The sequence below is a fragment of the Hydra viridissima genome, unplaced genomic scaffold, assembly GCF_058129835.1.
Source record: "Hydra viridissima isolate aposymbiotic clone 2 unplaced genomic scaffold, HvirCarnegie_v1 scaffold_16, whole genome shotgun sequence".
Lineage (NCBI taxonomy): Eukaryota > Metazoa > Cnidaria > Hydrozoa > Anthoathecata > Hydridae > Hydra > Hydra viridissima.
The window spans coordinates 636,634-647,500 of NW_028324315.1; the positions used below are offsets into that span (position 1 = coordinate 636,634).

At 30.2% G+C, this 10,867-nt stretch overlaps 1 protein-coding gene and 1 long non-coding RNA gene across 2 annotated transcripts in view; one reads left to right on the forward strand and one right to left on the reverse strand.

The window, feature by feature from the left end:
* Nucleotides 1-10,867, forward strand: part of LOC149877183 (uncharacterized) — a 288,845-nt gene that overhangs the window by 163,002 nt on the left and 114,976 nt on the right. The gene's annotated exons all lie outside the window — the stretch shown is intronic.
* The window catches only part of LOC149877200 (uncharacterized), a 9,820-nt gene continuing 4,332 nt past the window's right edge, over nt 5,380-10,867 (reverse strand). Inside the window, exons 3-4 of the long non-coding RNA XR_016447775.1 lie at nt 9,710-9,912; nt 5,380-5,594 (exon numbers count right to left, since the gene is read on the reverse strand). This is a non-coding gene — a long non-coding RNA (uncharacterized LOC149877200). The remainder of the gene's footprint in view (nt 5,595-9,709; nt 9,913-10,867) is intronic.

Consider the following 10,867-nt stretch of genomic DNA (forward strand, 5'->3'; position numbering starts at 1 on the left):
TGGATTTTCACAAATTTGAGTATCAAACAAATGTTTACTCACTTGACTTTCTTTTTCCTCTTCTTTTTCCTCTTCCTTTACTTCGTTTTGTTTAAAAATTATTAAAAAAAGACAAAATATATTTTGTAATAAAAAATTCTCGGAATCATATATATGAATATATCAAATCAATCAGCTGACATAAAAAAGTTAAAAATAAATTTAATGAACAACTTCACTGTATGTGAGTATAAAATGAATTTATTATCTAAATAAATCATGCAAAGTTGTATTAGTGGAGATAATTCTTAGAAATCATTTATTATTAACGAATTCGTTATTTTTCCAATATAATTAATATAATTACAAAGCTCGGGCGTCTCGAAACTATTTTTGTTACGAGACATTACGATGCGAGATCTCGAAATGACACTGAGTTTCGAGAATAGTTTCGATCGAGATCATGGTTTTCACAAGTTTCGAGAATTTGTTTCGAGAGGTTACGAGAAGTAACGAGATTCTCGATTAAGAATTGGCCACAAAATTTCCCTTCTCGAAACGTGACAATTAGACGAGAATAACAAGATTTAAAATATTTTTTCGATATTTCTCGAGATATTACGAGACAAGTTTTCTAATTTTTCAAATATATTGAAAATTCTTGGAACAAAAGGTTTTTTGTTCATTTTTGTTCCTAAATTTTGATTAAAATAACAAAACACTATTTCAATGGCCACTTAAGCAGCCATTGGCAGTCCTCATCGTGAAACATTCCACTCTTTTTTCAGTTTCTACCAGAATGAAGGGAAGGTTGCATCTGGCCAAGTACTTGGGAATATCTATGTCTCCACATAGCTGCTCTTTGTCCTGCGGCTTATACCTCATGTATGCATCAATGTTTTTGACTTTCTCAGGTGTTGATGGTTGTATCGCTCACCTTCGTCGTACAACTAAAACTTAAAAAAAGTAATAAATAAGTACCTTTTTTTGTAAAAACTAAAAAAGTTTTGGATTCATAAGTAAACAATAGAAAAATGATTCAAAAATCCTAAATCAACAATGAAATTAATACTCAGTAAAAACAGTTTAATACAGGTTAATTAAAATGATTTAAAACACCAATTCACCTGCTCTAGATTCTGATAGGCAACATCTCCTTTGCGCTTTATCTCTTCCTTTTCTTTTTCCAAAGCCAGCCAGATTACTGAGTGAGAACTAATCATGTGACGCCTCATACCACTGGTGTTTCCATCTTTAAGCTTAAAGACATTGCCACAGTTGTCAATGTTGCACTTCGCAAAAACTTTCTCAATGCCATTTTCGATGACTCTTTCCTTAGGAAAGTGCTTCCATATTTCTGTCCTTGGACGAACTATGTTGTTAAACTAAAAGTATGAATTCAAATATCACTATCAAAATCAAAAAAAAAATTAAAAAAAAAATTTTTCAGGACAATAATTAAATACATCCAATCTTTAAAAAGTTCTAGGAACTACAAAAGAAAACTTCCACTTTCCCGGAAAATGATTACCAAAATTTGTAATGCAATTAGCCAGTTACTTTAATACGACATTTCATCTACATGACAATGCAAACTTGTATGTGTAAATATGTTTATTTCACTGACATCATTCACTTTTAACTTTTAACTTAGTCATCTTATTAAAAAACTAAAAAAAAGTTTTAAGTAATGAACTAAAGTAAAAAGACACAACAAAATAAACAATAAATTATAAAGATATATAGTAATAAAGTGTTTTCTTACCTGATTCTTTGTAAAAAAGATGATAATATTGTTGAATAACAAAAAAATATTATATTTTTAATATAATTTTAACTAAATTCATTAAACTTTTAAAGTTTTTTAACTTTTAGCTCTGTTTACAGTGCAAAAAAAAAAAAAAACAATAACAATTCAGCTGTCACGCGCGTCAATTCTCGCTCTATCTCGGAATGAAGTAAATACGAGATTCTCGTAACTACTCGAAAAAAACTCAAAAAAATCTCGAAATGTTTGAGATTTTTTGGTGACTTTTCTAACCCAATCTCGTAACTTCTCGTATCATCTCGTATCATCTCGAAATAAAAATCTCGATTGAAATTCCCAAAACGTTTCGAGACGCCTGAGCTTAGAAGTAAATAATGAAAATATATAAATATAATGAAGTAAGTAATGAAAGGAACATTAATGTTCCTTTATTATGATAATTTATTTTCTTTATTATAATAATTTATTGGAATAACTTGTAAGTTGAAGATGATTACCTTTAACGTGCAAGTTACTCTAATAAATTAAAATGATTTTAAAAGTTTTCTTGATTGAAACTTTTGTATAAATACTTGACAGAATTTAACAAAACTTACGTAAAATCAATGTGTTATTTGGTTTGCGCTTAAACCGTCTCCTACACGTGTTTTTTCAAGATTTAAGTTCCATACTGAAACCTCTATTAAAACGTGCTTGAAACCTTGAAAGACACGTATTTAAAACCTCAATAAACACGTTTGAAACTTCTTAAAAAACGTATTAAACTCCAGTAGAATTCCCGTGAAATCAACGTGTTTTTGATATACGCCTGGATCGTTACGAATACGTGTCTATAAGGGTTTTTAATCCAAAGTGAAACAAGATATGCCGGCTGGGTAACTTCATTGGAACTTTGGAAGATAGCGCCTGAAGATAAGTATCCTCAGCTGAAAAAGATTATAAAATTTATTTCAATTTTTAGTTCAACATACACACGTGAATCTTTATTTTCCACTATGAAATTTGTCAAATCAAAGTATCATTCAAATCTAACCAGTGAACATTTGTCAGAATTACTTTGAACACCAACTACAAACTTGAAACCAGATTTTAAGGAACTCACCAGTAAAGTTCAGAATCTTAGTGTCTGATTGGAAAATTCATAACTGTTGTAATTTTGTTACTTTTTTAAAAGTTTATGATCTGCAAATGCTACTTTAAACAATTCTATAACTGGTTTTTTAGTGCGAGTAAAAGGGGATCAGATATTTGTTTAGCTTGGTTGAATTGCATTTTTTGAAACACTAAAGATAATTCGAAGTTGTAAACAATTCAGCAAATGTAAGCATTTAAATAAAGGTTTTTGCCGTTGTAAAAAAATTATTTTAGTTTTTCTCTAAATATAAAAACTATTAGTGAAAATAAATTTTGTATGCAAAAAGTTTTTTAGAAAAGTTTGTTCATTTTCATAAAAATCTAATTTAATATTCTGGAGTATTTTACAACTCCAATTTCGCCACCAGCTGCTAAATTTTTAAAATACGTTTAAAAAAAGAATGCACAAAAGTTTTCTTAACGAAATATTTGATGAGGATCTTCGGCTCATCTAAGTATTTAAATTAGAGGAATGACTTAGGAATTTTTTTGCAAACGTAACGATTAAAGATTAAAATTACGTATGTTCGTAAAATTAACTGAACGGTAACGATTAACGATATCAATTAAATTGTGATATTGAAATTCCAACGAGAAATTGATTAAACTAATTCGTAACTTCCAATAATTTGCTCGAATGGTTCGTTATAGCTTACGTAAATCAATTAATTTGTTTGAAATTTCCGTTAAAAATTACGAGAACCATCGATTAACTTATTACGATCATTTCCGTTGAATTGTCATAAAGTTTTGAAACTGAACATTCTTACGATAACTACTATCGAAGATTTTTCTACAAACCCATTCATTACTAACGTACTATTAAAGAATATTACACACAATAAGAACAGTTTCACTTTTTTTGAGTTACTATAAAAATGTTTAGAATTTTAAACTATGAAAAAATTGTTAAACTTGTGTGTAGATGTATCTTCTAACAACAATCACAACTTGTCATTTGACTCCCTTGGGCAAGTCTTAATTTCTCAGTTGTTTCCTGGCTAGTGTTCTGACATTGCTCTTCTATTGCTGAGTACTGAGACTGAAAGGTGTTTTGAATAGCAATTGCTCCTTTACTGCTTTCATCATCTATCTCTTCCTCTGAATCCGAGACCTCAGTGTTTCCTTTCTCTTACGAGTCACCCTCGTTGACCTTACCAAACCATCGCCATATGAAAGATTTTGACATTTTATTGACACCAGGACTGTAGAAATTTAGTTGAAAGAATGTAGGTAAATTTCGTAGCTGACGAATATTTACGTTTACAAATCGTAAATAACGATTAAAATACAAGTAACAAAAATTAAGTTTCATTATTAATACATCAATAAATTCAGTAAACTTAACAATACTAATAAAAATACCATCAAAAATAAGACTTTAAAAACTCTTTTTTTAAAATGATCTAGTATGTGGAACACAATTTTGTAAACAAATAAAGTTGTATAAAAAACACTATTTATAAAAAGACCCACATCGTTATTTACTTAAACGCAACTTAAACGCAACTTAAACGCAGTTTAAACGCAACTTAAACGCAACTTAATCGCAACTTAAACGCCACTTAAACGCCACTTAAACGCAAGCTATTAACGGAAATTTCGTAACTGACGTAAGATACATATTATTACGATTGAATCTTACAGTTAATTAGAATAAGATCGTAAATCACGAATCAAATAACGACTTTTTTTTCGAAAAATGCAACTAATTTAATCGATTTGCAGAAGATCTGACGCAAGAAACTGACGCAACTTCGTTTAATCGCATTCGTAAGTCTCTTTTCTTATTTGAACGTGACTCTTGCCACACAATCAGGCCAGAGCTTCATCTAGCTTTTTGTAAAGACTGTATTTTTTAATAACTTTTTCTCAAAAGTTTATATTTCTAGCTAACCATGTAATATAAAACAAGACACCCGTCAATTTACTTTTGGGTTTAAAATACTTCATTTTAAACGATGTAAAATGGCTCCTGTTTGTTAAAGAAATGTCCTTTGCTCCTGCTGTGAATTTGGAAGCATTCAGGCTGAGCAATTTGTTTCCGTATATTAAAAAGTAAAATGAATGCTGATTGCATTTTAAATAACATTTCATTTATCAACTGGCGAAAGCCTATTGGTTGAAACTATAGAATATTCTTCTAAAAAAAGAATCCTTACAGGTTTTTAAAAAGTAACAGAAGGACAACTTATAATGTTAAATGTTTCACCCAGGGTTGTACTGAATTAGAACAAATAAAAAATTCTCCTAGAGAAACTTTTTCAGACGAACTAGTTACAAATGCCTTTACACAGACCAAACGCAGATGGTTGTGTGTAAGAACTATATGGTTCCTTGTTTGGCTGCAAATTCTGATAAAAAAATTATCATTCGTTATATGTATATTTCCACCGAGGTTTATTTTAGGTAGAAATGCTTTAAGTAAAGAGGAGAAGAATAACGCGATGAAATGTCCGCGGCTAATGTCAACTCTTAAGAGTCAAGTCTAAACTTGCTGTATAGAGCTTTTTGGTCAGTTTATACAAACGCTCAACTGAGCGGATGCGCATGCATGGGAACTATTTGCAAAATTTGCTCACACTCAAGATGACCTTGCAACAGTGATGATCAGGTTTAAACTTTGGCGTAAGTGCATACTCAAAGGAGCAACCATTTCAATCGCGCTGTGCCAGTATTTTATTTCACTTCTCTTAAGTATTTTGATTGATTTCTATAATTGTAAAAGTTTTCTTTTAAAGTATAACGTGCATTGTGCTTAAAAAGAAAATTAAAAAAAGTTAAGTTTAGTTATCTCATATTTTCCATAACGTTTTAAGCTTGCTAAACAATACTTAAACTTATATGCCAGAATGTTTATTAGATGTTATATTTCAATGACAAATAATCACTTAATATTGCATTACAAATAAAATGTCATTTATGAAATTATTGCTTAAATTTGCAGAAGAATTCACACTTCAAATATTTCTTTAAAATATTGAATAGGTTTGTATAACATTTTAACTAAAAAAGTGAGTACGTTAAAAAGTTACATAAGTTTAAATATAAATTTTGTAAACTTATCTAAAAACGTGGCATTTAAATTCAATTTCATGTAATGTTTAACGCATGATGACAAAACTATATCTTTTGAAATGATGTTTAACAATGGTGTATCAATAAACAACTCAATTCCTACAACTTTTTTTATTGCTAATGAAAATTAAAAAACAAGATGGCATACATAACAAGACTCTACACAGATTTTTTGTGTTACCCAATTTGTTAAAGTTTCAGCTCTGTTAGATTTCAAGAATTCTATTTTATGTTTTGTAACAGAATTATCATATTTCTTGTTTTCGGCCGAAATTCCTATGCAAAAAGAAACTTCAAGATAAAAGTCTTTTAATTCCCTCTCCTGATCTTCTTTACCGAGATACATTTCCAGCATTACTTTATTTTCATTCCCGCGAAAGGTAATTGCTGGTTGTAAGATATAACCGTTGTACATTATCCACTTATCAGATGTCCATTTCTTCATAGCTTCGTTAAACGCCATTTTTAAACTGTACATATGATACACTGTTTTCTCTTTATCTTTAAAACTGCGAAAATGAGGTTTTCTAAAACCAAATACTAGAGTCCATACAGCAGTTTCAGTTCTTAGTGATCTGTTAAATCTCTCATGCGATTGATTATTACGCTTTGTAAGAGAAGGATATGCAATTGCCTTGATGTACCAGTCTAAGAAACCAGACCACTTGCATAGGATTGGGTGAGTATGAGACAAGACAGTTGTTAGAAACGTTGTATCCATGTATTCATACCGACATTCAGCAAGCAAAGCTTCGATGTTTTGTTCTGTTTGTCTACTTTCATCGGCTTCTAACCAGTTTAACACAAACGTCATCACACTATTTTCATGAAAGGCAAGCCACTTGTCAGACGTCAATAGCATTAACAAGCTTGAGAAGTGAAGCTTGTTTGGTAATTCACTACATGCAATGCATTCTAGCGGGGTAAATAATTTGATGAGGTATTGGTTGCAGCAACTAACAAAAAAATCTTTTGTTTGAACATGCCCGAGAGAAATTTGGTAGAAAGTTAAGCGATCTAACACTGAATTGCATTCATCGATTGTTGCAACGCTGACATATTCAACCATTGCAGATCCTTGTTTAAGAAGTGTATCACACATATATCGATCACCATATTCTAAAACCTTAAGTAGTTTAAAAAGGCCAATATTATTTAACAAATCAAAGTCGTAAAAGGAATGAATGAGCAACTCCACATATTCACTATCACCAGGGTTTACTCTCAAGGTAATTTCTTTTTCATATTTTTCTTTCATAGAAGTTTCATAAAGTAGTTTTTCAAAGAATTTGCTGTTTATGCCCAATACCAACTTGTGAACTGGAAAACGAACTTCGTCATTGCATCTCTCAACCTTGTTATCTACAAGAGGTTTAGTATATATATATATATATATATATATATATATATATATATATATATATATATATATATATGCTTGCCATATTTATTTTTTTTACATTAACATCAACACTTTCATAAAATTTGACAGTAAAATTTGGTTTATTTTTTTTTTAATATTTTAAATTCTAAAACTTAGTTTGAGATTTCAATTTAATTTGAGAAATTAAATATTCGATTGTTACATTGAGTAATTTGAAAAAGTTGAAATTCAAAAAGTTCATTTGACACATAGTATGCTTTATGAGTATTGACAAGGTAAAAAATGCTTTTGAACCAATTAAAGTTAAACTTAGAACTAATCAAAGATGGTTTCCAAAATTTAGCAGTGGATGCTATCATTGGCACTGAGTTCACGGGGGCAACAGGGGCAGTGCCCCCCCCCCCCAGGAAATTTATACTAACAATATATTATCACGGATTATCATGAGGGCGAGAGTATCTATTCGCCCCCGAGGTAATCCGTGATAATATATTATTAGTATAAATTTCCGGGGGGGGGGGGGGCCATTGCCCCTGTTGCCCCCGTGGACTCGGCGCCTATACATGCTATGTTGTTGAAAACGAGCAACGCTCTGGAAAACCTCAAGAAGCCTAAAATTGATCATTTGTTAGAGTTGCTTAATGAAAATCTACACCAAATGACAACAGAATTAGTTCAAAAGCTTTCAGCTCATCAAACAACTGTTTCTAAGCGTTTTCATGAGCTAGGAAAAATTTTAAAATGTCAAAAATGGTTATGGGAAAGAAACATAATTCACCGATTGAACAGTTGCATTTCTTATTTGGCAAAATTTTTGAAAAAAGATTATTTTTGGAAAATGGTTACTGGAGATGAGAAGGTAATTTATTTTTAGAACCCTAGTAATAAAAAAGAGTGGTTAGGTTGTGGTAGAACAACGATTGCAGCTCCAAAAAGAGGCTAATACTTTAATAAAGTGATACAAGAAGTCTGATGGGATACAAAGGTATATATTTTTTAAAGTAATTGAAAAGTATTATAAAACGAACTTTGTTTTACATTATTATCTTGTTATTATTGTTGGTTATCTGGTTAGTACAAGAAAGTAAAACATTGCAGATTTGATTTTCAAGATATTTTCAGGATGTGCCAGTAAGAACTTCAGTTGTGCACACAGGCATTATCTATGGGCAACTTTTGGTAAATAGCTTGTAAAGTGATTGTGATTGCGAAAATATACTTATGACTTTGCTGAAATTATTTTTATAAGAAACGTGAAGTGACTTTTTATAATTGTTTTATTAGTGCCAGTAAACTACAAGCGACAACTGTTTTAGATACGAAGAAAAACACTACGATGTCAGATATAAAAAAGACTCAACTGAAGTATTATTGTTTATTTTGAGTTTTTGTTATTTTTGTTATATTTGTTTATTTTGTTGTTTTTTTATTTTGTGTTTCAATACTTTTGATGCCTACTTTATGTGCATTTAGCTCGTGTTAGAATAAAAATTATGCTGTTAGTGTTCCACGTTATAAACAACTTTAGGAAGTTCAAATGAAGAAATCTTAGAAAAAAGAGCTGTACACATGAAGAGCGTTGTCATATAAACTAATTACACAAATAATCATGATGAGTTGGGGTATCTCTGCGACACAACTTTAAAATTGATATTATTAATACTAGATTTACTATCTATAACTTGATCTAGTATATTGTTTGAATAGAAGTATAAGGAAAAGTTGGTTACAAATTAACGAACAATATCTAAACATTAACCTAAAAGCATGTAAATAGTGTTAAAGTAGTCTAAAAGTTACTAGCTTTCCTAGATCTAACAACCTAGGCACTAGTAATCTAGATTTCTTTTTTGATTGTGATTTTTTCTTTATCTAAATACTGTTCAAAACTAATTTATGAATAAAATTAATATCTATAACTTAAGTGAATTTGCATTCATTTCTTTTTGATTGTCGAGGTGTTAGCCTTGCTTATTGTGCCTTGGGTTGATTTCCATTAATTTGAACGTTTTCTCCATCCGCCAGTGTTTTATGTTAAAAAAATAAAACTAAGTGACCAAATTGAGCAAATTGATAAGATTAGCGAGGTAAGAAATTTATATCACCAAAACTCTGGACTTAATTTCTTTTTGTTCTCAAAACGTGGTGTTTTTATATTTTTTCGTTCGCATAGGAAGGGAGCTTAAGTACATAATAACGCTTCATTATTTTTACAGCACATATAGCGTATCTAAGGTCTTCAATTCGACTTTCAATAAGACCGTGGGAATTAAGTTTTAAGCAAAAAACATTGACAAACATATTAAATTAATATTTAAATGTTTTATTTTGTTGAGAGAAAAAGTAACAAAGCTAGAAATATTTACCGTTCGATTCACCTTCATTAAGTTTATTGATTTCGTCTGGTGTGTCCTCGATAATACGCAGTGTTATTTCGCTTAAGAAATTGTTTTTATAAATGTTGCTGAGGGACTCAAGAAATCCTTTCTTCAATATGGAAGGCTTAAGAGCTGTTATGGTACCACACTTATGTTTTTGAAGATTCTTGGACTCGTCCATTATTTTGGTCCTATAAAAGGAAGTAGCGTATACGTGGTTTAAACATCACGTGATGTATAAACTGTGTTCATTTTTTATTATCGAATAAATAATTATTTAATTACTACTTGGTTTTAACTGAAACCAAAAACATTTAAAAATATTTAAAATATTTGAGTGGCATCCCCTTGCAGTGACTGCCGTGCTCCTTCATTATCATATTTAGAAGCTAATTTACAAAGCAATCTCATCAGAAAAAAGAAGAATAGAAGAACTTTTAGCATGAATATAATTTAGGTATGACATTTAAATACTTTCTGTTAAACAACATTATTTATTTTTGCTTTTAAAATCTCTGCAGCTTTTATAATTATGCAATTGTTTCTCTTTTTTGACACAAATTTAACACAGTGAATATTTCAATAATAATTTCAAGTTCGCTTATGAAAATTGGAAAAAAAAAAAAAAAATTTGCCTACAAAACAAATATTATAAAAGTGAGTGGAAACAAAAGTCGAAATGGTCAGATTATAGTCGCAAATCAGATAGATTCAAATGATTGTTTTGGAGTTTGGTTGATGGAGACTTGAATAATATTCGAATAAGATTATCGCATTTTTTCATGCTCTTCATAATAAACGATACATGTGCAACCTTCAAAACCATTTTGAGACCTTAGCTATAAAGGGAAATGTCATAAAATTGGTAAGGAAGTAGTCGATGCAAATTTATTCACCATCGAGAAGACTTTCCTATTAGCTATGGGTTTTGCATATTATAGACGAAGCTCTCGTAAAGACAAGCACATTTTAAAGAACAAAGACGCTCCTTACGAATTCATTGAAAAAACAGCATTAATTGTAAGATTGACAAACGAATTGTTAAAATAATCGATGCAAAGATAAATGAGTATTTAGATTTAAAGAAACTGGACTGTGCAAGTCTGTTTCCTCTAATTATTTGGGGGATGAGGGGTACAGCTGGGT